This window comes from Solea senegalensis, linkage group LG6 (genome assembly GCF_019176455.1).
Source record: "Solea senegalensis isolate Sse05_10M linkage group LG6, IFAPA_SoseM_1, whole genome shotgun sequence".
Taxonomy (NCBI): Eukaryota; Metazoa; Chordata; class Actinopteri; order Pleuronectiformes; family Soleidae; genus Solea; species Solea senegalensis.
Window position 1 is genome coordinate 12,335,411 of NC_058026.1, and position 5,565 is coordinate 12,340,975.

Sequence of the window (5,565 nt, forward strand, 5' to 3'; positions counted from 1 at the left end):
ATACTGTAAAAGAAAGACTGATGCTGGAAGACCAGTACTGTTTCATTGGGTGAAGCTCGAACAGTCCATCAACAAATAATGACTTCAAATTGACTGATAAATATAAATAAAATAAATTAAAACTGTATTGAGTAGGCAGTTGGTCTTCATTCAAGATTTTGTATAAAATGTCTGCATTTACGCACACACACACATACATACATACATGTGTACATACATGTAGAGTAGCTTGTGCAGCAGTGCAGCCTCAATAATGCACCATGTCATCTTTTCTAATCTGGGATTTACTAATCCCCAGACATTCCTGATCCAGGCAGGCAGAGAGAGTTAAGGAAAGAGACAAACCCTTGGTGGCTGGGAAAGGTTTCCTTTCCTCTGATGAGTGGATTCACGATGAACACTTGATGTTAGCTCTGCTTGCCTCTTCAGCTGCAGAGTGGTGGACTCTGGGGACAATGTGCACCACCATAATGTTCCTCTCCACTCTGGCTCTCCTACTGCGCCAGCATTTTGTCGGCCGAGCACAGACGTAAGTTGTTTTCCTGAGAATTCAGTTCAATTCCTTTTTAGTATTTGTGTTATTTTGCGATCTCAAGAACAAGGTGCTAGACCTTTTTAATTTTACTTACAATGAAATTGAATGCCAACTGAGGTATGAATTCCAAGCCACTGAAAATAATGATTTGCCATGCAACTGCATTTATTCTGAAGTGTTATTTTAATACTTGAATACACAGCAAATATTCACTATTTTGTTTGGCCTTTGAGAATATTAAAGCTCCAGTATGTAACTTCTGAGGCCAAAACACTGCTGTGTCAGTGAGTGAAGCCGAGCGCCGGGCAGTCACTCTCTGTTTACTGGCTCCAGCGATAACCCAGTGAGCTCTGGCAGCATGTTTCACAGGTGTTTCACCGCAACTGCAGGTCGCTTCTTTGTCGTTATCCTGACCGGTTGGACTATTAACTCTATACTGCCCCCACAATTTACGGTGGTATTGCTCGGTTTTCGTCCGTCATCATAAGCTGACCTGCTTGTTTTATTAATTTCAAAGTTGGTCACTTTATGTTTCATCAATTTTCCGCAAATCATAGTTCTGTGTTTTATTTCAAAGTAGGCCTACATGTGCCAACACAGTTTTTTTCTGTTTTCTTTTAACAGGTAAAAACAGCTATGAAATAGTCAATAGTTTTCTTTTTGTTGTTGTTAAGTTTCATAAATGCAACAAACTATAGTTCTTTTATATCTATAAAACTTAATACATGATGTCATCTTCATTTATATGGGTCAAATCAGTTTTGTGGCTCCAGATGAGTTGTTTTTGGGTGGCGAGGGGTTAAAAATGGCTCTTCTGATTCCTGAGGCAGAACACCTGTGCTTGACAATGGCAAACTAAAGCCTCTCTGGTCTTTGACAGTAGTGTATGTACAGTAAAATACATCTACTCATCCTGTTTGTGTTTCAGGTTCATCCCTCACACTCTGGGGAGGTCTCGTCAGAAGTTTCACTTTAATGTGCAGGGCTCTTAATATTTGAATGTCAGAGTCCTCAGAGTCTTCGATATTGATTCATCCATATAATTATGTGTAGTGAGGTGTGAAGCCTCAGTTCAGGTCTAATGTCAGGGCATGACATGTGAAGACCACCACATCAGTCGTTATCCAAGAGCACCTCTTGCCTTCAAACGCTGAACCCTGTGGGCAGAGTCTGTCCTTGAATCTTTACCTCATTAAGATGTTGAACATCCACTGATGAACAAAGCAATTACGTAGTGTGAATAACAACGTGGTTTGGGCCTTGAATTGATTCAAGGGTGACTGTGTGCCGGGAAACAAGTGATGATTACTGTGAAATGTTTTTGTCTGTGTGGGTTAGTCTGCCTCGTAGTGACCGTCACCGGTGGGAATCTCTGGGAACTGGATGCTATTCTGAGCCGAGCAGGAGCCGGTAAACAACGAAATGCTGAGATTAGAGTGGTGACATTGACAAGCTCGAGAAGCTGAAGCAGGCTAATGATTCCTGTTTTGAAAATGACTGATGGTAGGCTCCTCACTATTAAGGTGATACTGCTCCGTATCAGGTGAGCAGAATTCTGAACCACATCGGCAGGCAGCAGTTCATCGTAAGAGCAAAACCCTGATGGTCGGTCCGTAGTTAGGAAGATGGATTAAATTCTCCATCTACATAGTTCTACCCACTCCCCACTCTGTTGACCTCTCCCTAACCCGACCACTTCGTCTTCTCAGCTTTCCGAAAGACTCGGAGGAGAAGGGAGCGTCCTGCGTGCAGAGCAGCAGAACCTGTAAATGAGACTCTGGCTCAGTGTGTTAACAGGCATCTACCACAGGTACAATATGATAAATCAAATGTGTCATTTTTTGTTTTCTGTTGTTTTGTTGTTGTTGTGACGTTGGGATGTCAGAGCTGACTGGGATCTGCAGTGTGTGGATTACTACAGCGATTATTTTCCTTCAACCAGCTGACCAGAGCTCGTCAACTCGCACTGTGTCTCTCTACTGATTCTAATCTGGTGAATCTCATTTAATCTGAGAAATGTCAACAAGCTCAAGATAGATTATTTGAATCGATAACTGTCAAGCTTTTATTTAACTATAAAGGTAGTATTTCCTTTCCCAACTGTGAAGGTTTACTTAGTCCATGTATTTGGACTGTGTGAGGAAACCAGAGCACCTGGAGAAAACCCACTTACAAATGGGGGAGAACATACAAACCCCTCACAGGAGGGCCCTCACTCAATCAGGGAAACGAACCGGTGACCTTCTTGCTGTAAGGCAACAGTACTAGCCACTACTCCGCCATGCGACCCCTAGGACTATACTGTCACTATACTGACTCGATCTTCAACTGAACAACAACAATCCACACACAGAGTCATTCAGAAACGTACAACTAGAAATAAACTAGAGCTGAAACGTATCGATTATTAATCCATTACTAAATGAATTGTCTATTGACTATATGTACACTGTTACCACCCACATTTCAGTTTTGCTTTGAAGAGCATCAGTTTATAGACCACTTACATTAGAAGAAACCATGTTGGACACTTGAGTGGGTGGACATGGTCACTCGGTGTAGTGACCCGACACACTGACTGCCTCATGGCTTGGAGGGGAGACAGATGCATGTTTGTCAGCGCATTGGAGAGATGCACAAGTGCGGAGTAAGACATAGTAAGACCGCTTTGTGTTCTTGGTTTCTCAGAACAGTGTTTCTCAACCTCTTCCACACATGTTTTCTACTAGAGCAGTCAATGCTAAGTCATTTAAGCGTTCTCGCATGGGCTACTCTATGTACAAGGCACTGGGCTGTTTTCCACTAGATCTTCCATTATCTCTTGTGTAATAGCTATTTTTAGTTTTTGTGGGTTTTTTACACATATTTTGAATCATACAAACTCAAAACGTATGAAATAATTAGTGCTGTATAAATTATCTTTTGGACTGTAATTCTGAAAAAAACCAATGCACATAGTTCTAGTTGCAAAACTTCGCCTGCATCAGCTGCTACAGCAACAATATAAAGTCTGTATAATATATAAAGATATATACAGTATATAGTCTGTATATATATATGTATAAAGTTTGAAAAGTCCCAACAAATACTGTGTATGTGCAGTATTACAACAGCATGGATTAGGAGAAGGCTTTACACACTGTAACCTGACGCAATAAAAAAAAATATTTGACTATAAACAGAATTGTAAACATCTACTGCAAATCCAGGCTCAGAAAATCTTCAATGTTCATGAAAAAAATAACATCAAGCATAAACTAGAAGTCCTTTGGTTATTTAATTGAGCAAAGATGATGATGGTCCTTAGCAACTAAGCTTGACCAAGTAAACCTACACTAAGCTTAACTAACATGAGCTTAGCTTAGCTGTGTGCTAAACTAAAGTAAACTACCTGTCTGTTGCAGTGATGTTGAGCTCTGTCGGAGACGTGATTAATAGCATTTCATCCAAAATGGAAAAAGCACTGTGTGTGTTCACCCAGAACTGAGTCTGCTGTGATCAAAAGGAGCACGAGCCAAAGTCATCATGCAACACGTGTCAGTAAATGATGAAATACTTTTATTTTTTCTTTAATCCCCTCTGCTCCCCCTCTCTTTCCTCTGCACAGATGTGAGTTTAGATGTGGACGGTTTTCCTAAGGTCCATGACCAGAGCCCTGGTGAGTTGATCCAAAAATACATTTAGAATAATAATCTAGACTCTAGATTACAGAGGGTAGTAATGCAATAATATTGTTTATTTTTTTATTTAATTTAATCATGGTTTTATTTGTAATAATGTGTGGTTCAAACTACATAACACATTTTTACACAGGCAGCCTGCGATCTTATATAATACGATATAGTATCACGTTATAATGGGATTTTTAGAAGATGTCTGCGTTTTTTTTTTAATAAGAATGAAGTACGCAACAGACAGTTTGAGCACTGTACTGATAGCAAGCATGAGATAGAACTGTATACTTTTCAAATCTCCATGTTCATATCTTATCTTATCTTGTAAAGAAATCATTTACGTTCTCTTGTTTCCAGAATGCTTCTCTCTATGCCAGATATCCTCACAGTCATCCTCCTCCATCTTCTCTAACCCACAAACGGACTGATCCGTATGACGCATATTCCTCAAAAAACAGGCAGTGACTTTGTGCTATCGTTTTGAATATTTGAATTCACCATGTCGTCACTCCAAATTTAACAGACCATTTTCTTAGCAAAACTCACTGCTCCAGTCACTCGTGAAATTATTCAGTCTGTCCGCCAGACAGAACAAATCCCCAATAAGGCCATCCAAAAGTCACTGAATCAGATCCATCCAAGACAGATGGATTGTAAAAGGAGTGAAGGAAGCCATTTTTGTCAAAGTTGATAAACTATCTCTCAACAGACAAGCAGGTCTGGGACACCACCTATCTCCCACCCGACAAATGCTGTTCTTTCATCTCATCCCAGGAGATCTCAGGTGACTTTAACTCTCACATGACCACAGTTAAAAACCTGGAGCTCGACCATATGTTTGCCCCAAACTTTCAGAAATAAAGGTTCAGAGGTCTGTGTCTGTAAAGGTCAATGTCTGTGGTCCAGTGACACTTTTTATCATAACTCTGCTACCAGATCAGAAATAAACAAATGCTTTCCATGTTTTGTCATGCTGTCTTTTCATTATTTGGAGAAAAATGTACTCCCACACACAGCAGACCTCAACCACCACACACAACAAACAAAATGCCATGGTCATAAATTACACAAAGACACCGTTATTACGTTAATTTCACGCATGTCAACTCAAGAAATGACCAACACAATCATAAAAAGTAACATTTTAGCCACCATGTGCAGGATTTCAGCATTGAATGCTCTTTTATAATGTCATTCTAGGAGCCGGACAATTTCCGTTGCCAACAAATGAGATCCTGTTATTTCCTCTCTGATTGCACCAATGATTGAATCCTTGTTGATATTAAGACTGTTTTCCTGTTTGTTGTCCCAGGGACACCGGTGTGCATTCAATTTATGCTCCCGTGGGACCAACAG

The 5,565-nt window shown here is 40.3% G+C and overlaps 1 long non-coding RNA gene across 1 annotated transcript; it reads left to right on the forward strand.

The window, feature by feature from the left end:
- The first annotated feature begins 326 nt into the window (after positions 1-326).
- LOC122770670 lies at positions 327-5,170 on the forward strand. The gene is made up of 4 exons (XR_006360538.1): positions 327-529; positions 2,245-2,345; positions 4,143-4,193; positions 4,567-5,170. It is a non-coding gene; the product is annotated as an uncharacterized LOC122770670 (long non-coding RNA).
- The last annotated feature ends 395 nt before the right edge of the window (positions 5,171-5,565 follow it).